The following is a 25267-nucleotide window of genomic DNA, read 5'->3' as shown; positions in this document are numbered from 1 at the left end:
GTGAGGACGATAGAGGATGCTTTAGATAACCTAGCTGTGCAGCCCTTCTATAAAAGTTAGTTATAAGCCTTAACACTTTGAGCTAACATGTAAAAAATGGGCAGCCACTTGATGCTTAGGGAGTAGAGTACAAAGGAGGAAAAATGGGTTATGGAGGAATAAGCTGGACGAAGTCCAGAACTGTTGGTATAAGCTGGACGAAGTCCAGGAAAAGGAGGTATAAGCTGGACGAAATCCAGGGGAGGAGAAAATTGAAAAAAAAGGGGAGGTATAAGCTGGACGAAGTCCAGGGGAAAAAAAGGGGAAAAAAGAATAAAAATTACCTGGCCATGGGAAAAAAAATGAAAAAAAAAAATCGAGAAGATAGAAAGGAGAAACTCTCGTAACCCAACGCATCAGTGGTGTAACTTTAACTTTGGAGCGTTTTGGTCCTAACATCCCTGGTGAGGAATGAGCGATCGAGCAAACCTAACCGCTAGGAAATCCATAGGCTTCTTGACAAACTGACGGACCGTTTAGGTCGACGAAGGAAGAGGGAGGATTTGAAGACTGTAGACAATTAGAGAGAACTTAAGCTTGTGGGGACCATTGCCTAAAAGTTGAAACTAGTGCATGCTTATTTGTTGTGTTTTGTGTTCTTTGTGTGTTATTTTTCTTTTCTGAATCTGTAGTTGTCTAGGTCTAGGAGTCTGTTTTTGTGTTAGTGTCTTGTTTATAGAGTCGTTCTTGGGAACCGTGCATTGAAATTCACCTTATTTCTTTTTTCTTGTCTTTCATACTTGAGGACAAGCATGGTTTAAGTGTGAGCAGTTTGATAAGGCTAATTTCATGCATAGGTCTAGGGGAAAAATTCGTGAATTTACAGGGTCTAACACTTGTTTTAAGCCAGGTGTGTAGAAGGAATCCGCCAGGTCCAGGAAGGGAAGGCGGTAATCACACGCCCGAGGAAACTGGCGGATAAGTGAACAATGTATGAAAAATTGCTTGACGGAGGAAACCTCGTAGTTGAAGGGTAGAATAGAGATTTCTACGAAGACTCTAGAAGGTTATGTCCGCATCTATAAAAGGGAGAAGCATGCGCGCTGGAGGGATCCTCTCGGTTGGAGGCCTCGCTAACAGCCTGTAGCTTAGTAAACTTTTCACACACTTGGGTTCTTTTCGTGGGGAGATTCAGGGTGACGCACTTTGGGTTCACATCTTGCTTTTTCACGTTTTCGATTGGGTTGTAACACCGTCCTTCTGTGGGGCGAAGAAACAATTTAATTTACGCTTTCGTACTTTGCTGATTTTGCCGAGCTTTTCTGTTCGAAGCTCGGACCTCTGGTTGTTTTTACCATTTATTCCGTATTTTATGCGAGTTTTATTTTCAGTTATGTCGATGATGTTGATTTCTGGTTTTGCTGCTATGATCTTCTGGAATTTGAGTTAGTTTACTTGTTTTGGATGCGTTTCGCAATTGTTTTCTGAATTTATGCAGGTTGTGGCTGGATCTGGGTGATCGGAGTCTGTTTGTTGATGAATCGGAGAGTTGAGTTCGCTAGTGTTGTGGAGATGTTTGTGATTGTTTGAATTCGGAGTTAATCGGGACAGATCTGTGAAAACCGGAGTTATAGAGTCGATTTTGTCTGTTGTTGGGTTCGGATCTCTTGGATCCGGAGTGGATTAAGCATCCGACGTGAATCTGAGCAAGATTGATTAAATTTCATGCCTAGTTTACGTGTTTTCATTTCATTTCGCCTAGTTTACGTAGATCTGATGTATTTCCGGTTCATGGTAAGTTTCCAGCATCCAAATCTTTATATTCTGTTCAAATCCAGATATATGCTCTTCTTTCTCCATTTGCGTGCTTGAATCGGTTAGGAAATTTCATGTCGTTGTTAGTTGGAGCATAAGTTTGTTATTTGCAGCTTTGGCCGTACTTACTATATTTGGAGTCATGGTCCCCGCCGTTTTATTCTCTCTGTCTAGTCTTAATTAGTTAGGCGTTTACTCAATCTAGGAAGTAAAATGTGTCTCTCAGTATTGAAGTCTGATTCTATTTTCCTTTCCGTGTCCTAGGTCTAGCATTTACATTTCGTGCCTAGGTCTAGAGGTGGTTAAAATTCTCAACCCTTTTGCGTGGTAGCAGCCGCTTGTTTCCAGAGTCTCTAAGCACTACTTCACGAATCCATCTTTGTGGGATCGACCCCGCTTCTCTATACTAATTTATAGTATTCGGGTTGAGGGATATATTTTTGAAGGGGAGTCGAGTGTGTCCAACGACAAAAACACTGTTGTTCTCTTGAGTTCCTAGACCTGGTGATCCGATGGATTTAAGGAGCGTGGTGTCTTGACCGAGCACTTGCTTTAGTTTTCTCTGTGCACACTTGACTTACTTACTATCACTGCTTACAGAGTAACCACCCTTCAGAGATGGAAACCAAGACCAAGACAACCATAACCATTCTAACCAGTATAACCACTACCAGCCTACCCAAAACCACCCAAACACCCAAAACTACTAGTAGAATCTTCAAAGCTAGTATAACCCTTACCACCAGCAAGGACCTAACCAATTCCAAAACCCCAACCAGCCGAGGAGGTCAATGGAGGATATGATGGGGAAAATGCTTGCCTCTCAACAGAATATGAGGAACGAGATGTAGTCGAACAACGAGGTGGTACAGGGGATGAATAGCGTGCAAATTGAGCAAAAGGCTAATATGGATATGCTGAACAAGCAGCTATCCCAGCTGGCAACCTCGGTGGGTGAAATGAGGGGGAACTTAGGGAAACTCCTGTCTACAGTCCATATACCGGAGAAGGCAAATGTAAGCAAAATCACAGTGTGGTTCGGCACAACGTACAAGGGACTTGAGATGAAGAAGTTGGTGGGAGAACCGAGTATGAAGGATGAGAAAATTCCAACTCAAGGCAGAGAGGCTGATGAAGGGGTTGGCAGCGGAAGCGTGCATGAATTTACCGATCACATAAATTTGATCTATTTAGCAGATTATTTAGACAAATTCTATTCGCGTAATTATCACATGTATCATGCTCATGACTTGAATTGAAACATGCTTTAGCATATAAGATCCCTAAAACATGCTTACTACGGAATTAGCCAAATTACCTCGTTGATTCGATCAAGAATCGATGATGGCTTGCGTCTTCTCCACGTGAAGATCTTCAGTACTTGACCTCGGACCTTCTGACTGGTGTCCAGGACTATACGCCGATATTTGTGTGGGAAAATCTCACCAACGTACTAGGACTTGAATAACGAAGACAGAACTCAGCTCACGGAGGAGGCAAAATTTCGAACTCTCTCTTTCTCTGAGGGGGACGAAAATTCTCAACAATAATTATTGTCTTTTCTGTCTCATTTATTCTCTTATTTATATTAAGTCACATATTGGGCCCAGTCAGGGATCTAAGGAAGAATTTGGAACAGGCCTCACCCAATTAGCTTTTTACTAATTAAATTGAACCCACAATTTAATATAAGCTTATATTGGACTATTACAAGCAGCCACTACAGAAGTAATATTGCACTGCCTTCCAAATCCGAAATTACAAGTATTCCGGGTTTCCTTTAATTGCATTTAATTTATTTCCCGCGCTTAAGATAGAAACATCCATTAATTATATATTGTCTGCTATGGACTTAATTAATTAACATATTTTAATCTCCAAGAGTGGACTTAGCAAGAAACTCTTATTTATTATTCATAGAGTGATTAAACTCCAACTAGCTAGGTTCCGAATAATAAAACCTTGTTTCGAGCTCCTCTTGTGGATGTTATCAAACGAGACTCTCCTCGCGCACGATTCAACGTAATAGCAATCCTAGCACCGCTAGATAATGATCGCCACTACCCAATATACCTGGATCGTTGGGTGACGAAAAACCCGCACCTTTGGTAAGTTAAAGTAGTAGATACTCAATATCGTATGCTCAATGCGAACGTACATTGATTAAGAAATTAATTATCAAGACCTCGTCTTTCAGTAGATAGCATAAAGACTCGTCTTGCTGTTAGATCCATTCAGTGCTATACCACACCAACGTCATCTTATTTCAATAAGGCTTAGAAATAATCGGACTGACATTGCAACCTTTCACGATAGGTAGTCTAGGCCTATCTAGGTTGTGAAATTCTTATTTTTCTCTGTTTAGAACTGACCGTGTTACCTTAAATTGGACGACGCCCACAACCGGTCTACTAAAACAAAGACTTAGACTTTGTTACGTTTGCTTATACATTTAAATATGCAATAAAAAACCATTAAATGTAAAACATAATAACATTATGACAAAAAATAATCTTTTGCATTTATTGGAAAATAACAATTAGAGTTTTACAGTATCCAATCACTCGAAAGGTGATTTCTAGTATACAAAACCCTAACAGCTGAATGGTCAGAAAGGGAGATCTTGAAGAGTGGAAGGGAGGCTCAAGTAACAGGGGTCGAGAAGGAAGAAATCCAACTGCCTAGGAGGAGCGGCCATAACAAAACCGGGTCAGTTACTGGGCCACCTACGGAAGCAGAAAAAAAGGATTCTGAGGAGGTCACCGAAATTCCAAGAGGGGTAGCGAAGGGAGAAAAACCATTCCCCTATCGCTTTGTGACAAAAAGGAAGAAGGAGGACCCCGTGGATTATCTTTCCATATTCGGGAAGCTGGATGTCACCACACGTTTCCTCCAAGCCGTGAAGCTACCACCACTGAGAAAGTTCATTAAGGAATTCATAGCAAGAAAGGCGAAAGAGAATAGCATCGGCCATAGTACAGGAGAAGCTCCCACCCAAGAGAGCCGACCCAGGTATGTTTACTTTGCCCATAACCATTGAGGATGTCAAAACTGAGCATGCAATGTGTGATCTACGAGCATCTATAAATGTTATGCCATATGCAATCTATAACCGTTTGAAGGGAGCGAAGTTAACAAGTACTAGGGTCCTGATTCAACTGGTTGATAGGTCCTGCATCAGCCCTGAGGGGGTTACAGAAAATGTTTTGGTAAAAGGGCATGATTTTTAATACCCCACTGATTTTTATGTGATCAGAATGAGTGAGCCAGAGGCTAAGGAGTCTAGTGGAATACTCTTAGGCAGACCTTTTTGTGAACAACAAAAACCATTGTTGATATGTCCGAGGGCACAATATGCATAGATTTCCATGGTGAAAAATTTTCTTTTAGCATTGATGAGGTCATGAAAAAACCCATTGATTCTGAAAGTCTGTGTTATGTTGATGTGATTGACCCCCTAGTCCAAGAGTATCTTGAGGCTGAGTTATTGCAGGAGAAAATGCGGGCTTTAGATGTGTACGAACAAGCTGACATAGAAGTTGAGGAAGCCATTAAAAAATTCTGTATGAGACCTGAGTTCACTGGGAACACAAGTACCAAGCTACCAGCCGGTACAGAGGGCACCCCAGAAATAGAGTCAGAGAAAGGTGATGAAGAGGGAGGAAACCCATTGCCACCAGAGACACTTCCCCCACAAGTTGAGTTGAAGAAGCTGCCGGCTAACTTGAAGTACGCTTACCTCGGAGAAGCAGATTCATTCCCAGTAATCATCAATGGCGAACTGACGGAGGAACAGGAGGCAAGGCTACTGGCTGTGCTGAGCAGGAACAAAAAGGCCATCGGATGGAGTTTGACAGACTTAGTAGGAATAAGCCCAGATGTATGCATGTACCACATCAGGCTAGAGGAAGGAGCTAAGGCGCATCGTGACCCGCAGAGGAAGTTAAACCCCAACATGCGTGAAGAGGTCTTAATGGAAATATTGAAGTTGTAATCTTTGGGAATCATCTACTCGGTTCCGGATAGTGAATGGGTCAACCCAGTTCACATGGTTCCTAAGAAGTCAGGAATCCAGGTGGTGAAGAATGAAAAAAATGAGCTAGTACCCACCTGATTGGTCACAAGGTGGCGGATGTGTATAGATTACTGCAAGTTGAATGCTGCCACCAGAAAGGACCACTTCCCCTTGCCGTTCATAGAACAGATCTTGGAGCGATTGGCTGGGAAGCAATATTTCTGCTTTTTGGATGGGTATAGTGGATATTTCCAAATCTATGTATATCCAAAAGACCAGGACAAGACGGCCTTCACCTGCCCGTTTGGAACCTACGCATACAGACGAATGTCGTTTGGGTTTTGCAATGCCCCAGGGACGTTCCAACGGTGCATGATGAGTATCTTCTCCGACCTGATTGAAGACTGCATAGAATTCATGGACGACTTCACCGTTTATGGAGACTCATTCGATTCATGTGTACGACATCTAGACGTTGTGTTGGGGAGGTACCAAGAAAAAAACCTAGTTTTAAACTTCGAGAAGTGCCTTTTTATGGTCGTGGAGGGCATAGTGTTAGGCCATGTAGTGTCAGAAAGAGGAATCTAGGTTGATCAAGCAAAGGTGGAAGTGATATCAAAGCTACTGGTTCGGAGTTATGATTTTGGGTTGACTGAGTCAACTTTGTTGAATATGTGACGTGGCTGCTTTGAATAATTGATGTGGGGTGAAATTAAATGTTTTTGAATAATTGATAATTTGTTATGAGAGCTAGAAATTTGTGAAGTGAATCACAATGTGAAGTTAAATAATTCCTTTCCGTGAGGAATATTTATTGGACTCAATTTCGTGTTGGATCCGATAAATTGAATAAATAATACAAAAATCCAGTCTGGTAGAAAATAAATTGTGGGCTATGTAATGTAAATAAAATACAAATGATGTTGAGCCCAAACAAATTAATCCTACTAAATGACTCCAAGAAATTAGAAGATCCGCAGAGTTTCTCTTCTCCAAATCTGCCTTATTTCTTCTTCCAATCAGCAAATAATTATACAATTTGAGAATTTGTCAAAGGCAACAATAAGAGTCCAAATTAAATGTGAAATCAACTAACACGTTTTTTCCTCCATATCTTCAATCTGCTCCAAAATTAAATCACACATCAACCTTTAATTGCTATTATTTTGAGAATCAATTACCTATTTTACGTTCCCTCTCCCACGCTCATAACCGCTCCTCCTTCTTGCAAATCTTTCCTAATTTTTGACCACAATCAAAGTGAAATCAATCACCAAAAATGACTCTCAATACACAGCTATATAAATCCTCCTACCCTAATCTCTTTCCCTCACAAATTCGCAGCCACTCAAAAAAAAACGGCGGAGGGAGCAGTAGAAAGGGAGGAACCAGAGCTTCAATCTTTTGTTTCAAAGCCAATTCGTTCTTTTGAAGGTATAAACTTCTTCCCCAATTCAATTCATCAATCCATGAACTGCATAGCATGATTCTCGCTTAATCAAATCGATAATCTGAAAAACCTAAATCAAAGATTCGAGATTTAATTCATGAAATCTAATTAAGGACTTACCTTGCGGGGTGAGATTTGGGCTGCTGGAGCGGCGCTGCGAAGAGACGTCGGCAGCCACCGAATCGGAGAGTGAAGAGTTTTGGTGTGTGTGGGAGTTATCGTTTTTTTTTTTTTGTTATTTCTTCCCCTGTATTAATCTGGTCTTCGACTTTGAAATGGAATGAGGTGGGTGTACGTGTGATTTTTAAAATGGGAGTATGGGTTTGTTTCTTTATCTTATTTTATTTAGCTATTAGTGTTAAGGAAGTGGCAGGTGGGTGTACGGGTGATTTTTAAAATGGGAGTACCTAATTCTTCAACTTTTAAAGTAGAATAGGAAATAATTATTTAATACTTTTTTTTGAGTCCTTGTTGTAAAGTAGAAAGGAGAGTGGGGTACATGTATTATTATGGGTGGGGTAAAACTTTATTTCTTGTTTAATGGTTGTTTCTAATTTTGAGGTGTAAAAAAAATGGGGGTGTACTGTATGTGTAGTCTGGGAAAGGAGTATTTTCTTTTGTGTTAATTAAATCATCTTTCTTTCTTTGGTTGAATGGGTGTGCATAATTAATTTGGGCCGATTCTTTTAAGGCAGTGGTCGACTCCTTTTTAATCTCTTGGGCTTGATATATCCTGGCTCTTTTATTAGACTACATGGTGTTTTAATCTTTGGGCAGTGTTAATAAAATTTGTTGAGACATGAGCGGCAGAATTAATTGAAAAGATCAAGATTTAATTGGGAAGAATTCATAATCATATCGGTAGAATAATTGAAGCTTTAGGATGCATGCATCTTAGCTTTTGCCTGACCTCTCATGTTGATATATGTGCTATTTCCAATATTTAAAGGTGATATCTTGCGCGCGAAACTTGATTCCAAGGGAAAGGATATAGTTGAGACTTAAGCGCTTTGAGGTGGGCTTTCTTTTAAATAAGGACGATGTCCTAAATGTTTTATCGATGGGATATGAAACTGTGTTTATCATGCCTTATTTGTTTTTAACGTGCCTATCTGATATGGCTTTATGCCATTATTATTTAAATCGAATTCGGGTCCTCGTAGGGCCGCAAACCCTACTTGGACTAGTGTACACCTATGGTAGACTTTGTGCTAGCGTACGGGCTGGCCGGTCTAGTGACCTGGTTTGCGGCCGCATTCCTTGTCATGTATGAGCAGATATGGCTAACGTCTATGGGAAAATGACTGATCAGTCGACTTTTACAATGGAAATTATTTTGAGTGCCTCGGGCCTTTCTAAAGCTAAACCCCGATGGTTACTTATTTATGCCATGATAAATAATAATTTTTTTTATGAAAATGTTTTCGGCATAAGTCCACTGAGTATCTTTATAGTACTCAGCCCTGCATGTGTTTTCCCTATATGCAGGTTGAGCGGCGACGAGCGGTTGGCGGTGTTGAGCAAATTAACTTAAAAATCCTATTGTCTTGAACTCCGAGTGTCGTCGTGTCTTCATACACGACTTCACTCATCTCTTGGATGCCTCCGCTAAAACGTGATTATTTTGTCGTTAAGTTGATACTGATATTTTTTTTTATTCTCTTTTTGAATATTGAAACACGTTACGTTTTGAATTATCTTAAGCCATGCCTTTAGACCTAAAGTATGATAGTCTTTCTTTATTGGTTCTCATTGTTAAAGCGTCCCCTTTTCTTATACTTAATTGTTCATTAAATACTTTGGTCAAACCTCTTTGTTGAAACCCTAGCCTATTTTCCTTGTTGCATTTAAGTCCGTTTAAGTCACGATCGCTGCATTTATTATACCCTAGAAGGGCGGTCGTGACAGTTATCGTCTATACTGACCATACGGCGATAAAATACCTGATCGCCAAAAAGGAGTCAAAACCCAGATTGATCAGATGGGTACTCCTGCTGTAAGAATTCGATTGGGATGTTGAAGACAAGCGAGGAGTGGAGAACATGGTAGTTGATCATCTGAGTAGGATCGTGCAAGAAGAAAGTAGTGAGGATGTAGAAGATAAGTTTCCTGAAGAACATTTAAGTGAAGTAGTTTTTCGGCCAGACGAATCGATTAGGATGAAGTTAAGAAACTAACTGGCCAGGAAGTGATAGCAAAAGGGAAAGAAAGAGTCGGGTAGGAGCCGTAGTTCGCCGATATGGCGAATTATCTAGTTACAGGGGATCTCCCAGAGGTACCAAGCGTTACGAAAGCTCAGAGGCTGAATATCAGAAGTGAGGCGAAATATTAGTTTTGGGACGATCCATACCTATGGAAGATGGGAGCCGATCAGGTGATCAGAAGGTGTGTTCCTGACTGGGAGCAAAGAGATGTCCTAACGCATTTCCACTCCTTGGCATGTGGAGGACACTTCGGACCCAAGAAGACCGCAAGAAAAGTGCTAGACAATGGATTTTACTGGCCAACTCTGAACAGAGACGCGTATGAGTTTTGGGGTATGGACTTTACTGACCGTTCCCAACCGACTGATGGGATCTCTGCGAGGGATGAAATGCCACAAGTCCCGGTCATTGTATGCAAAGTGTTTGACGTCTGGGGTATGGACTTCATGGGTCCATTCCCATCATCCTATGGGAATTCCTATATCATGGTGGCGGATGATTACGTATCCAAATAGATTGAAGCTAAGGCCACAAGCACTTGTGAGTCTAAGGAGATTGCTAAATTCTTGAATAGTAATATATTCAGCCGATTCAGAGTGCCGAGGGTGATCATATCAGATCAGGGGACTAATTTCTGCAACCGTACCATTGAGGCATTGATGAAGAAGTACGGAGTTCATCACCGATTGTCTAGCCCCTATCACCCGCAAAGTAACGGCTAGGCTGAGATATCTAATAGAGAGATAAAAAAGCATCCTAGAGAAGACGGTTAACCCTCCTAGGAAAGATTGGAGTAAAAGGTTGGAGGAAGCACTGTGGGCGTATAGAATTGCCTACAAAACACCCATAGGGATGTCTCCTTACCGCATAGTCTTCGAGAAAACAAATAAATATGGATATTGGAACCTGTGAAGAGAAAAGGAAGCTGCAGCTACAGGAGATGGAGCAACTCAGATTAGAGTCATTCGATTCAGCCATGTGGTACAAGGAGAAAACAAGATTGTGGCATGATAAGAATCTGAGGACCAAGGAACTCTGCGTTGGCCAGAAAGTACTACTCTTCCAGTCTCGACTGAGGCTAATGCCTGGGAAGCTTAAATCAAAGTGGACAGGCCCTTACATCATAACGGCACTTCGTTCAAATGGAGCAGTCTAAATTTCAGGGAGTGCCCCTAACTTTGAACCTTTTGTTGTGAATGGACATAAGCTGAAGATATTTAAGGATAACACAGAAATGTGTGTGGTGGAAGAAATTCCACTGCATACGACTCTTGATAATGCTAGTAATCAGTAGGATAGGAATTTGGATTTCCACCTGGTTAACCATTAAGGAATAGATGTGCCTACTGACTAGGTAGAATTCCAAATTTCCTAGCATAGGGTTGTAAATATTGTAAATAAGTTTTAGCTAAAATTTAATGTTGATTAGGAATTCAAAATTAAAAAACCAAAAATATTTTTGAAACTTAAACTTTGATTAGGATGCACAATGACCACATCGGTCTCTCATTCATACAATTCCTGATAAATTTGAAGTGTCATTTTTCTTTAACTCCATACTTAGCAAAATAAGGGGGAAAATTCCAATTTGAAAGTAGGGGCGGTTATTCTATTTTGTCGCTTAGTGCATCTTTTTCGCAGGTGCAAGCGCGACTGGGGGCACGTGAGTCAGTGAAGAGACGAGCGCCATCCAATCAATTGCTCGCGTCAGAAACTGCATAGCCGAAGGGACGCGACCCGGTAACCGCTCCAGCCGGTTGAAACCCTGCAACTGCCACCCTCCCTATATAAACCAACCAGAAACCACCCCCTCTCATTTTCGAATTCTCAAAAACCGAAACCCTTTCCAAAAATTTCAAATTCACACCTGCAATTCCACCACCACGAATTACCAGAATTCTGACCATGGGGAAGAAGAAAATGGCGTACAAAACTTCAAAAAGCAAGTCCTCGCCACCACCGCCAGAGGAACAACCCAGAAATCCACCCGCTGGAGAACCACCGGCGAACCCACAACCGGCGAATCAACCACCACAGGTGATTCAACCACAACCACCACCGCCCCAACTTTACAACTGGGAGCCATGATTTCCGCTGAAGTATTGTCCGCATTCCTTCAATCGACGAAACCCAGGGGTGAATTGGGGAGCCGCACTGGAAAATTTGACCCAAGTGATAGGGGCGACACCTATAGTGAGTGAAACGCCTTCAATCTCCGTCCCTCCACCAACCATTCCTGCATCGCAAATTCCTCCACCCTCCACTCTAGCTTCAACGGAACCTACACCCCTAGAACCCTCTCTCGAGAAAAACGTACCCCTTGAAACACCCGAACCCCCACCAAAACTGAACCAAGATAAACCATTGGATGTTAGCCCCCTTTCGGCGTACCAAGACATGGGCAAAGAAGCAGAAGACGCTGAGGGCGAGACACCAAGGGGAGAAGACGGAAGGGCAAGGGACGAAGAGGAAGTAACACCGATGGCAGAGGATTCTATAGAAAAAGAAGTGCCGGAGGAAGTACACCTAAATGAGACGGCCAAGAAGCATGGCCTAATGACTGATGAGGAATTTCAAAAGATCTTGGATAGAGTGAATAACGCAGAGGAGAATGCTGCCAAGATGGCTGAGGGTCCGGACCTCGCATCTGAGGAAGTAGCAAGTGAAAGCATAATGAACCCCACGAGGGGACCAGAGGAAACAACCGTCGAGCCAGAAGAGAGAGAAGGCGGAACCAGAAAAAGTGGTAGAAGCGGAACCACAAGTCCCTACTGCCCAGTCTGTGGCAGAAAAGTCAACCTCGACGAAACCCGAACCTGTGAGGAAGTTACTACTGAAGGATGGAAGGAAAAGCAGAGGCCGACGCGTGTGTCGCAAAGATGCCTTGGGCGTGGGATGGCAAGGAATACAGAGGCAACCACTGCATATGGGATGGTGGAGATCTCGAGCGAAGAAGAAGGGACTCCTACAATACATGGGGAGGATCCTGTCTTAACTACTGCCCAGAAGGAAAGCTACCCAAGTACAAGGCCAGCATCGCCTACCGCTACTGGCTAGGAAGAAGGGACTCCTACATAACTTGGGGAGGACCTGACTGAAGGGCCTGAAGAGGAGATGGTAGTTGTGTTGGGGTTTTGGAGCCTCTTGCACAGCTGAAGACTTGTACAAACAAATAAATCAAATGTAGGATCTATTTGACCGATTATGGAATTAATCTATTCACATGTCAACACAGAATTGCATGCTAGAACACAAATAATTCATGCCCATAGAATATAAATCCTAAACATGAATTCTACGGTTTAGAGTTACCGATTTGATTCCCTAAAGAATCATCGAATGCTTGCGCCTTCTCCACGATGATCTTTGATGGGGTACGAACTAAACAACTAAACCCTAGTTGCGAGCCCAATAACAGTGACGGCCCATCAGCCCAAAACCCAAGAAAGAGTATCAGTTCGGCATGACCAAAGAGTTCGGTTCGGCACAACCAAAGAGTTCGGTCGCAGCCTACAGCTCGGTAAAAGCCAACCAATCAAGCTCTACTCTCAGATCGGCAAAAGAACCAATCAAGCTCTACTCTCAGATCGGCAAAAGCTAATCGGCAAAGTTCAGCAGTTCGGTCTCAGTGTTCGACCGAACAAGGAGATAGTGGACCCATGCAGGATCTCCACGACCTCCATTACACCCACGATCTATTTAGTGGTGTTAAGCAGTTATCAACCATCCACGATCTAGTGAGTGGTGCTGCAAACCACGATCTTAGTTCAATGTATAAATAGAACATGGATCAGATAGACGAGGGTTAAGCTCTCTAGATCCTGAATCTTATAGCAAATCAGTATTGTAATCTGTAAGCGAGACCAAGCAATACAAATTTGCCCTCTCTTCTTCCCGTGGACGTAGATTTACCTCAGTAAATCGAACCACGTAATTTTCCGTGTTGTGATCATTTATTACTTGCATTTATTCCCATCAAAAATTCGCCACATCATCACTGGCGCCGTTTGTGGGAAACAGAGAACCAAAACTGTGATAAAAGCGAGTTTTTGATCCTTTTCTACCAAAAAAAAATGCGTACCAGATCACATAATACCCATACTTCCGTCCGTGATGAAGGTGAGGAAGCTAGTCCAGCCCATAGGTCTGGAAAACAGCCTCGGGAGAAATCTGCCTCCAGTTCTCACGGTGAAGGAACAAACCACTCAAAAAGTCATCGCACCGAGCCTCCCCAGCAGCTCGCTTTGAATGAGGCTGTCAAGTCGTTCTTGGCTGAGAAGCAGGATGAGTTCCTAACATTCCTGCAAAAGAGCCAGAAGCCGGAGAAGAAAACAGCGGATTCTCCCTCCCCCTCCAGACATGAAAGCCACTACCGCAGTAGTGTCGCACCTTCCAGGAGAAAGAATCCTCACCACCGATATGTTCCTTCTCCTCCTTGTTACCGAAATCACAGGAGAACTCCATCTCCACCATACCGGAGAGATGTCGGATTCGCTATGTATGGAGCGCTGAAGACTCCATTTTCGGATGATATCACCAGAACTCCGTTGCCACAGAATTACCGAACTCCGTCAGTGACTTATGACGGGTTAGTGGATCCTCATGATTTCCTGGGACGCTATCAGTATAATATGGCGAACCAAGGTCTCAATGAGGTTCATATGTGTAAGCTGTTTCCCGAGCTGCTCATCGGGAACGCAAGAAGGTGGTTCGATAGCCTCCCTCAAGGGAGCATTAGATCTTACAGAGATCTAATGGATGCTTTTCACAGGAGATTCTTCCAGAAAGCGGAAGCCCGAATCACTTCGGCTCAGCTGCTTTCTATACGTCAAGGTCGCGATGAAAAAATTAGCGACTTCATGACGAGATTCCACAAGGAATGCCTACAAGTAGATGATCTCAATGATCTACTTGTCATTTCGGCATTCCAAAATGGAATTCTGCCCGGAGCTCTCTACAGAAAGCTCGTTGAGTGCAGTCCGCAAACAGCTCAAGAGATGTGGGACATTGCGGACCAGTTTTCTCGTGCCGATGAGGCAGACCGTCGAAAACGGTCTTTAGACAGCTCATCCAGAGGAGACAAAAAGAAGCCCGATCATAGCGATCAGGGGCTTCCTCGCCGAACTCCTTTTGAAAGAATTCAAAGGGCACCGGTACAAGGCAGATTGGGACCACGTCTCGATCTTGAGAAACCGCCCGCTCAGTTCGTACCATTGAACAAGTCGAGAGAGGAAATTTTCGAACTGCATTCTGATATGTTCGAAAAACCAAAGCGGATGACGAAATCAGCCACGCGCCGAAGTCAGGATACGTACTGCTCCTACCATCAAGACCACGGTCACGATACCGAGGAGTGCCGAAATTTGGCAGCAGGTATTGATGTTCTTGTGAAAGCAGGGACGTTAAAAAAATACCAAAGCAAGCTGCCGAAGAAGAATAAGAAACAGAGAGGTGCGAACTGCGCTCCTCAGGATCCTAAAAGGCAACAGGATCCCGAAGACGATGACGAGCCGCAATATGACGGAGTAATCCAGACTATTGACGCTCTCCCAGCCGGGAAGACTAAGTCGTCTCTAAAAGCAGAACGCAGAGGCGTCAATCGAGAGGAGCCTATGCATAAAAGGCTGAAGAAGGAGGAAGTAATCACGTTTTCAGATGCAGATCCCGTCCCGGCCATTTCTCCTCATCAAGACGCGATTGTCATTCAAGCCGGAGTGGCAAACAAACTGATCCACAGAGTGTTTGTGGATACAGGAGCGTCGGTTAGCATTCTTTTTAAAGAATGTTTTGATAAACTGGAAGTGGATCCAGCTCGGCTCAGTCCGGCCCCACTTCCTCTGAAAAGTTTCGCCCAGGAAGACACCCGCCCTGAAGGTACTATCAGCCTTCCGATTACGGTGGGAAGAGCGCCTACTAGCTCCAGTACGATGATCGAGTTTTTTGTGGTAAAAGCTCGGTCCCCGTATAACATCATCCTGGGAAGAGACTGGCTCAACACAGTTCGGGCCATTTGCTCTACTTATCACCTCACAATCAAGATCCCCACTAAATGAGGGATTGCAGTCATCCGAGGTGATCAAAAGAGAGCAAAAGAATGTTTGCAGATTGCGCTTAAAAGTGCCGAGCAATCAGATCGGCACCATCAAGCATAGCAATCACAGCAGCCGGAGTCAGGGGCAGGCGAAATGACCGAAGTCACACCGGAGCCGAACTCGATGACAGTTCAGTTATACGAAGATGATCCATCCAGAACGGTCAAGATCGGTTTCGCGGGAACACCTCTGCTCCGGGAAAAGACCATCCAGCTCCTCAAAGAGTACAAAGATGTCTTTGCGTGGTCTCCGTTGGACATGACCGGAGTGTCTTCCGAGGTAATTACACATCGGTTAAATATTGATCCTTCAGTCCGGCCTATAAAACAGAAGCAAAGACTCTTTGCGGCAGAAAGAAATCAAGTCATCCATGACGAAGTCCGCCAATTACTGAAAGCGGATGTATTATTCGAAGTAAAATATCCTTCTTGGGTGGCCAATCCTGTGATGATCAAGAAAAAAGAAGGAGGATGGCGGATGTGCATAGATTTTACCGATCTAAATAAGCACTGTCCTAAAGATTGCTACCCCCTTCCGAACATAGATAAAAAAGTAGAAGCTTTGATAGGCTTCGAAATTTTCTGTTTTCTTGATTTGTATAAAGGATACCACCAAGTTTTAATGGATGAGAATGATGCTTCAAAAACGGCTTTCATTACTGACTTCGGCATTTTTGCTTATAAAAAGATGCCATTCGGTTTAAAGAATGCCGGAGCCACATATCAAAGGATGGTAGACAAGCTATTTCGGCACCTGATCGGAAAAGAGGTTGAAGTCTATGTTGACGACATAGTTGTTAAAAGTAGAAGCACTTCGGATTACGAAGACAATCTCAAATCAACTCTCGACGTGCTCAAAAAAGCCAACCTCAAACTCAATCCCCAAAAATGTACCTTTTTGGTAGATTCGGGAAAGTTTCTGGGTTGTTGGGTTTCAAAGGACGGACTCAAGGCAAATCCCCTAAAGGTTCAAGTTGTTCAGAACATGGCAATGCCGAAGTCCATACATGATGTGCAAAGGCTAACTGGATGTCTAGCCGCACTGAATAGATTCCTTTCCCAAGCAGCCGAAAAGCAACTGTCGTTCTTCAATGTTTTGAAGAAGGCACCAAAGTTTGAGTGGGGAGCCGAACAGAAAAAGGCTTTTGACGAACTCAAAAGTTATTTAGCCGAACTCCCTATTCTCTCTGCTCCAACAGATGCCGAAGTGATATTCTTATATTTAGCGGCATCAGATCAAACCATTAGCGCGGTACTTGTACGAGAAGAAGGCCTAAAGCAGCGTCCTATCTACTTTACAAGCCGAGCATTAAGAGGTCCCGAAACAAGGTATCAACCTCTGGAAAAAATTGCTCTGGCATTAGTAAATGCAGCAAGGAGACTGCGGCCATATTTCTATGCTCACAAGGTATGCGTCTTAACCGATCTTCCACTTCGGCAAGTTTTGACTAAGCCTGAAGCATCAGGCAGAATTTCCAAGTGGGCCATAGAGTTGGGAGAACATTCAATAGAATATCTACCTCGGAAAGCCATCAAGGGACAAGCCTTGGCAGATTTTCTGGTAGAGGCAAAGTTCGATCAAGCAATCCCTATTATTGCCGAACCGAAAAGCCCTACCAATGATGAACCAACACAGCCCCAGGAACCCGAAGTAGAGCCGCCGGACTGTTGGATTGGATTCGTAGATGGAGCTTCGAATAAGACGGGAAGTGGAGCTGGTATTCTACTTATCGCTCCCGACGGACACGAGGTAACTTATTCACTTCGGTTCTTATTCCCAACCACTAATAACGAAGCCGAATACGAAGCCCTTCTTGCCGGACTTCGGTTAGCGCAAAGTCTATTTATCAACTCTCTCAAAATCCATTGTGATTCACAAGTCATAGTGAATCACATGTTGGGTACAAGTGAAGCCCGAGATGAAAGGATGAAAAAATACTTGGACAAAGCGCAAAGCATTAGCCGAAGTTTCTCTTATTTTCGGATAATCCGCATTCCCAGAGCGGAAAATGGCCGAGCAGATACTTTAAGCAAGTTGGCCTCATATCCGAGCTCAAAAGTGGAGGAATTACCGCACAGAAGCATTGATGATGCTGAGGTACTTTCAGTAACCAGCTCGCCGAACTGGATGACGCCAATATCAAAGTATCTAGATCAAGGACAACTGCCCGAGGATAAGAGAGAAGCTCGGAAAATCACATGCCGAGCACTTCGGTATGAACTTCATGGAGGAGTCCTATATAGAAAGTCCTACCTTCAACCGTTATTGCGATGTGTAGGACCAGAAGAGACGGACTACATCCTTAGAGAAGTTCATGAAGGATCGTGCGGCAGCCACATCGGAGCTAGAGCTTTAGCTAAAAAAGTTCTGAGATGGGGATATTATTGGCCAACTTTGGTACAAGAAGCAGTACAGCTCGTTAAGAAATGTACGAAGTGCCAAATCCATGCAAATATCCCAAGGATGCCGCAGACCGATCTACGTGTTATGCAAAGCCCTTGGCCTTTTATGCAATGGGGCATAGACATAGTAGGACCACTACCACAAGCTCTTCGGCAAATGAAATTCTTGATCGTTGCCGTGGACTACTTCACAAAGTGGGTGGAGGCTGAACCATTAGCTACGATAACGAGCTCGAAGGCATTGGATTTTGTTTGGAAGAACATAGTTTGCCGATTTGGCATACCCCATATCCTCATTTCGGATAATGGGACTCAGTTCACCGACAAGACATTCAAGAATTGGTGCCAAGAGTTGAATATTCAACAGCGGTTCACTTCGGTCTCTCACCCACAAGCAAACGGACAAACGGAAGTAACAAACCGTATTTTGGTGAAAGGATTAAAAGCTCGGTTAGAACAAGCCAAAGGACAATGGGTAGAAAATCTTCCTCAAGTCCTATGGTCTTACCGAACTACACCAAAAACCTCCAACGGTGAAACTCCGTACAGTCTAGTGTACGGCACTGAAGCCGTAATTCCGGTTGAGATCGGCATACCCAGCCCCCGAACACTCAATTTCTCAACAGAACTGAATGATGACGGACTGAGAGCCGAACTAGATCTTGCCGAAGAAAGAAGAGAACTGGCCTGCATAAAAGCAGCCAAGTACAAGGAGCAAGTAACCCGGTATTATAACCAAAGGGTGAAAAAACTGCAGTTTCAAGTGGGAGATCTCGTATTGAGAAACAATGAAGTAAGCCGAGCAGAAAAGCTGGGCAAACTTGAACCCACATGGGAAGGTCCGTATCGGGTGTCAGAAGTCCTGGGAAAAGGGTCTTATAAATTGACTCACATGTCAGGAGAACAAGTACCCCGAACATGGCATATTTCCAACCTCAAGAAGTTCCATTTGTAATAGACAAGGTCCGGTCAGTCTTGTATCTAGTTTGGTCCTAGGGATATGTGCTTTCATGTTTCTATTTGTCCTTTATGCTGGTCGTTTTATAAAAGTTTAAAATCTTTTTCGTCTTTTTTATTTGTCTTTATGTGCGTTTAGTCTCTATGTGCGTTTTGTCTCTTATAAATATTACTGAGGTATATTGATCTTTAAAGGCTGATCCCCTTTTTAGATCATGTATTAAAGACAATTGTGAGTCCAAGCTTCTAAGGAAGATACAAGACCACAATTCAGCTTAAGAAACAAGCAGTTCGTCTGAAACGGACTGCAATAAGCCGAAAACCACTTCGGTCAACCAGGGAAAGTCCAATCCAAGCGATAAAACTCGCCAAATTAGGACACAAAGGGAAAGTCTAATCCAAGCGATAAAACTCGCCAAATAAGGACACAAACTAAGTCCGGTCAAAGAAGAGTTTTCTTCATAAGACTGAGGACGAGTCCGGCCAAAGAAGAGTTTTCTTCATAAGACCGCGGACGAGTACAATAAATGAAATAAAAAATCGCTGAACTGTAAATACGCAGTGATAGAAGCGAAATGAAAAAATTTCATTTATTAAGTCTTGTTCGGCATACAATTTCGCTGCCCTACGAGAAGGCGTTACACCATTACAAAGGACTATTCTACTGTCCACGGTTGCTAAAGTTGAGCCACCTATCCAAAAAATCCTCATGATGCTGAGTTCGGGTGTTCCGAACAGTTGAAGAATAAGTAGGTCGACGAGATGCTCTGATCGACCTACCGCCCCTTCCCTGAGTCCGGGAAGTTCTAGCACCTCGGCGGCGAAGAGTCTCTTCACGAAGCATCCGCTGATCTTGCTCACTCATAATCACAACTCCTCTACGAACTTCAGGGCGTTCTCGTCTTGACATTTCCGGTTGCTCCGGAGTCCGTTGCTGACTTGGAGTACGTTCTCGTCTTGACGTTTCCGGTTCATCCTGAGTCCGTTGTTGGTTTGGAGTAGAATCTTGAGCAAGTGGATTAGAGGTTTGAGTTGGAGTGTGAGCATCTGTTGGCGGGAAACGCCTAAGGAATCTCTCGATTGAGGGACGCCGGGAAAGAATGATGTCGTACCGAGAAGCCAAGCGCCGCAATGACTTCACAACTTGTTGGCAAGCCGAGCTCTCCAGCGCATTGTTCTTCCGGAGTACATGAAGCTCCTCCCACAGTTCATCAACTTGATTCTGAACTTCAGATATGGTCATTCCCCCGCGCCCGCAGATGAAATCCTCATATGCAGTCCTCTCAGCGATGACAGTGTTTAGCTCGGCCTCCAGATCTTTCTTTATGGACTTTAAGTCCTTATTGTTGGACTCCAGCTCCACTAACCGAGCCAAGAGTTCGTCATACTTCACCTGGTCATCTATGGCTTTTTTCTCAGCTTCGTTTAAAGCCGAAGAGTATAGCCGCTTCCAGTGAAGTACCTCTAGCTCCTTAGAGTTAAGAATACAAAGCAGCTATGTCAGTTCGGCATTTCAGTTTACCGAGCAGGCAGTAAACCACAACAGGAGTAAAAGAGATTACGAAAAGCTATAAAGAAGACACGAGTGTAGAAAGAAGAATTTCTTCATTCACAAGAAAAATTTTTTACACAAGGAGGGCTTCAAGGCCATTTTACAAGGAGAGAAAGAAACTAAACTAAGAGAAGGGAGACGAAATCATACTCCGCCAGTTTCGTCTCCGGCTCCTCTGTGGGTTTCAGCCTCCTTCTCCTTGCCTACTTCGGCTTCAGCCTCGGCCTCCCTACTCCCTCCAGCCTGCTCGGTGCCCCCATCGCCGATCTGCTGCACCTCCTGCTCGGCATGCCCGTCGCCGGCCTGCTGATCCGTCTGCTCGGTCTCCTTGCCGGCCTCGTTTTCCTGCCCACCCTCTTCGTTAAAGATTGAAGCGGGTGAAACAGGTCCCAAGGAGGCAAAGATGGCCTCCATGTTCTCGTCCCGGTCAGCGCGGCAGTTACGGACTCTTTCAGCAGAGAGCAGGACCGAGGAAGAAGCAAGCTCCTCAAGGAGCGGCAGACTCTGGAGACGAGCTGAAATCTCTCGGCCATACAGCGGCAGGACGACTTCGGGTCCCTGCTCAGCGTTATCGGTCATCAATTTCAGCAGATCACCGATAAAGGCCGAAAATTGATTGCTCAAAAAGAGTTTCTCCGCGAAAACACGGAGAGCCTCCCCCTGAGCAACCACGGCGGCAGCCTCCCTCTGTTTAGATTGCTCTCTCTGGATGATGAGCTGGTTTTTGGCACGCTGAGCTTCATCCTGAGCCGAGATCCTAGCGGCCCTTGCCTTCTCAAAGTCTGCCCGAGCCTGTTCGGCCTGGTGACGAGCAGCATTCAACTTCCTCTGCATCTCAGCATAATCGTTGGACGCTTTGGAGAGTTCAACGGCGACGAGCTTGGAGAGCATATTGTTCCTCTGAAAATGGAAAAAGGAAAAAGTCAACAGAGGGGCCACAAAAAATATAGGAAAAAAGCAAGGCCAGAAAATCAAGAAGAGAATTCACCTCTACAAAGTCCGTTGGCCATGCAAAAGGCTCACAGACATGTTCCGAAGGGGCCGCCAAGACAATGTCTTTCTCCGGCGCTCTTGGGGGTTTCTGAATCTTCCCCTTCCCCTTTGCCGAAGTCGACTCCGGCTTTTTTGGATCCGAAGAAGAGGTCTTCTGCCTTTTCGGATTCTTCTCGGCATCAGACGCCGAACCGGTGGCTTTCTGTCTCTCCGGCTCATTAGATTCGGAGGATTTGCGACCGAGCTTGTTTAGCATGTTCACTGCCAAAAAGCAAGAAAACAAGGTTAGTCTTCGTCGTTAAAGTAGTAAAGCATAAAAAAGAAATCCTCACCCTCAGTCTCTTCGTCCGAAGACGAGATATCGAACACGAAGTCACCCTTGACGAGCTCAGATTCCGAGTACTGTTTCCTAATCATAGGAATCTTATTGAGCTCGCCCTCGAGCTCGTTCAACGGTTCTAACCGAGGATGAGGAATTACGGACTTCGGCCCTCTCCAGGGAAAGCCCGGAGCCGCTGTCCTATTGTAAAAAAAGAAACGATTTTGCCATTTCGGCCATTTGGTTTTACAAAAGGCTCTAAAGGGCTGTAAAGGGATCAAGTAAAACCAGGATCCCTTCCTCTTAAACTGAAAGAAATTAAGGATTGCCCTCAGAGACAGATCCTTTCCTAATCTACGCAGTTCGGCAGCAAAGGCCGATAAGTGCCTCCAAGAATTCGGAGTCACTTGACCTAAAGGGAGTTGAAAAAAATCAAGAAGCTCTACAAAGGCAGGGGGAAGAGGGAAACGAAGCCCGCATTCCAAGCAGGCTTCGTAAACGGTGGCGTAACCCTCCGGCGGCGAATCAGCCCTATGAAGGTCGTAGGGAATTACCACTAAACCCCCAGGTAGAAAATATTTTCCGTGTAAGGATATCACAGTATCCTTACTCAAAATGCTCAGAAAATATTCTACCGTCTTCTCCCCGGACTTCTTCCGGCCAGAAGACCCCTTACCCCCCTTCCTACCGCTACCTGATTCAGAAACAGATTCAGAAGAAGAAGACATGATTCTTACTCTCTAATGGTCGAAAGTCTGAAGAAAGTCTTGAAGAAGCGGAAGAAAATTTTTCGAAAAAGGGAGAGAATACAGAAGAAATAATCGCAAAAGTGTTTCCAATGATGAAGAAAGGAAATATTTATCGGATTCGCAAAGGCATTTCAAATCCGTCGCGCCGTTTCAAATCCCACTTTTTCTGGATTCAACGGCCGGATTTACTGTCACATTTAATGCAGACACGCGCATGGCACGTCCCCTGACGTCAGCCTCCCCCTTACATTTATCCAAAATGCCGAAGTGATTCACTTCGCTTTTCGGGGGGGGTGGTGATGGGGTACGAACTAAACAACTAAACCCTAGTTGCGAGCCCAATAACAGTGACGGCCCATCAGCCCAAAACCCAAGAAAGAGTATCAGTTCGGCATGACCAAAGAGTTCGGTTCGGCACAACCAAAGAGTTCGGTCGCAGCCTACAGCTCGGTAAAAGCCAACCAATCAAGCTCTACTCTCAGATCGGCAAAAGAACCAATCAAGCTCTACTCTCAGATCGGCAAAAGCTAATCGGCAAAGTTCAGCAGTTCGGTCTCAGTGTTCGACCGAACAAGGAGATAGTGGACCCATGCAGGATCTCCACGACCTCCATTACACCCACTATCTATTTAGTGGTGTTAAGCAGTTATCAACCATCCACGATCTAGTGAGTGGTGCTGCAAACCACGATCTTAGTTCAATGTATAAATAGAACATGGATCAGATAGACGAGGGTTAAGCTCTCTAGATCCTGAATCTTATAGCAAATCAGTATTGTAATCTGTAAGCGAGACCAAGCAATACAAATTTGCCCTCTCTTCTTCCCGTGGACGTAGATTTACCTCAGTAAATCGAACCACGTAATTTTCCGTGTTGTGATCATTTATTACTTGCATTTATTCCCATCAAAAATTCGCCACATCATCAATCTTCAATACTAGACCATGGATCTTCTGACTAGTGTCCCGAACTGTATTCCGATATCAGGGTGGGCTGATCTTATCGAAATACTAGGACTCGAATAAAGAAGACAGAACTTTCTCACGGAGGAGGAGCTGAAAATCTCACGGAGGAGAAATTCCTGAAATTTTCATCCCCCCTCTCCAATTAGAGAGGGACGAAACTTTCTCATATTTTGAATAATGATTCTGTCTCTTTTATTCTCCTATTTATATTAAGTTCATATTGGGCCCAGTCAGGGATCTATGGAAGGTTTTGGATATGGGCTCCCCCAATTAGCTTTTTAGTAATTAAATTGAACCCAAAATTTAATACAAGCTTATATTGGAATATTACGAGCAGCCACTACAGACGTAATATTGACCTCCCCATCCAAATCCGAAATTACAAGTAATCCGGGTTTCCATTTTGTTTATTATTTTTTATTTCTCACGCTTAAGATAGAAATGTCCATTAATTAATTAAAGTCTGCTATGGACTTAATTAATTAACATCTTATTAATTCCAAGAGTGGACTTAGCAAGAAACCCTTATTTATTATTCATGGAATAATTAAATTCCAATTGGCCAGTTTTCGAATAATAAAACCTTGTTCAAGCTCCTCTTGAGGACATTATCAAACGAGACTCACCTCGCGCACGATTCAACATAATAGCAATCCTAGCACCGCTAGATAATGATCACCACTACCCAATATTCATGGATCGTTGGGTGACGAAAAACCCGTACCTTTGGTAAGTCAAAGTAGTAGATACTCAATATCGTTTGCTTAATGCTAACGTACATTGATTAAGAAATAGATATTTATCAAGACCTCGTCTTTCAGTAGATAGCATAAAGACACGTCTTGCTGTTAGATCCATTCAGTGCTATACCACACCAACGTCATCTTATTTCAATAAGCCTTAGAAATAATCGGACTGACATTGCAACCTCTCACAATAGGTAACCAAAGCCTATCTAGGTTGTGAAATTCTTCTTTTTCTTTTGCAAAACATTGCTTAGAACCGACTGTAGTACCTTAAAGTGAGCGCAGCCCACGACCAGTCTACTAAGCAAAAGACTTAGGCTTTGTTTACTTCTTATGCATTTAAATGTTTATAAAACATCTTATAAGCGCACAAGTAAACACAATGTAATAATATACTGATTATATTCGTGCAAACTGCTCGAATAATACTGAATCGGGTTAAAAGTGGATTGTAGAGTTTTTCCGTATACAAGCAAGATTCCTATTCGTGCGAATTTACTCGAAACATGCTTTTCAGTATACTAAACCTAACAATCTCCCACTTATACTCAAAACATGCTTTCGAGTATACCCACTGCCAAAAACTCTCCCACTTATACACAAAGCAGGTATTGGAGCTAGATATATCGAACTACCATTCATTTCACATCATGTTTGAAACATGTTGCACAAAGGCATTTTTCTGTGAAAAATCTGCTTGGTTGTTCTCTGATAATATCTTTTGCGTCACTATGTCTTTGCTGCGTACTTGATCTTTAATTAATTTCATCTCTCTATGTGATTGTTTAGCTTATGATTTCGTGTTCCTCTTGAGTTAGCCTTTGCTAGAGTAAAAATACTCATAGGTATACTCAAACTTACGATCAAAGCTACTAGGAGTATACTCCTAATGTAAACACATAAACTGAGGATGACTTACTCGATCGCTGATTAGTCATAAGACTTAGTCAGTGTAACCCTAAGGACATTACATGAATGACTGGTAAACTAGAATATAGCGAGTAGTCTTTCTCAAGTACTATGGTATAT

The 25267-nt window shown here is 43.5% G+C and overlaps 2 long non-coding RNA genes across 2 annotated transcripts; one reads left to right on the top strand and one right to left on the bottom strand.

Moving 5' to 3' along the window:
- Nucleotides 1–6526: 6526 nt before the first annotated feature.
- LOC121783764 lies at nt 6527–8997 on the top strand. Its single transcript, XR_006046641.1, has 3 exons — nt 6527–7243; nt 8209–8274; nt 8748–8997. It is a non-coding gene; the product is annotated as an uncharacterized LOC121783764 (long non-coding RNA).
- On the bottom strand, nt 6639–7595 carry LOC121783763. Its single transcript, XR_006046640.1, has 2 exons — nt 7380–7595; nt 6639–7283 (listed from the first exon to the last, which is right to left on the bottom strand). It is a non-coding gene; the product is annotated as an uncharacterized LOC121783763 (long non-coding RNA).
- Nucleotides 8998–25267: the final 16270 nt, after the last annotated feature.

Source organism: Salvia splendens, chromosome 21, assembly GCF_004379255.2.
Source record: "Salvia splendens isolate huo1 chromosome 21, SspV2, whole genome shotgun sequence".
NCBI lineage: Eukaryota > Viridiplantae > Streptophyta > Magnoliopsida > Lamiales > Lamiaceae > Salvia > Salvia splendens.
Note: the sequence above shows the minus strand (reverse complement) of the source record. Positions and strands in the feature narration are given on the sequence as shown.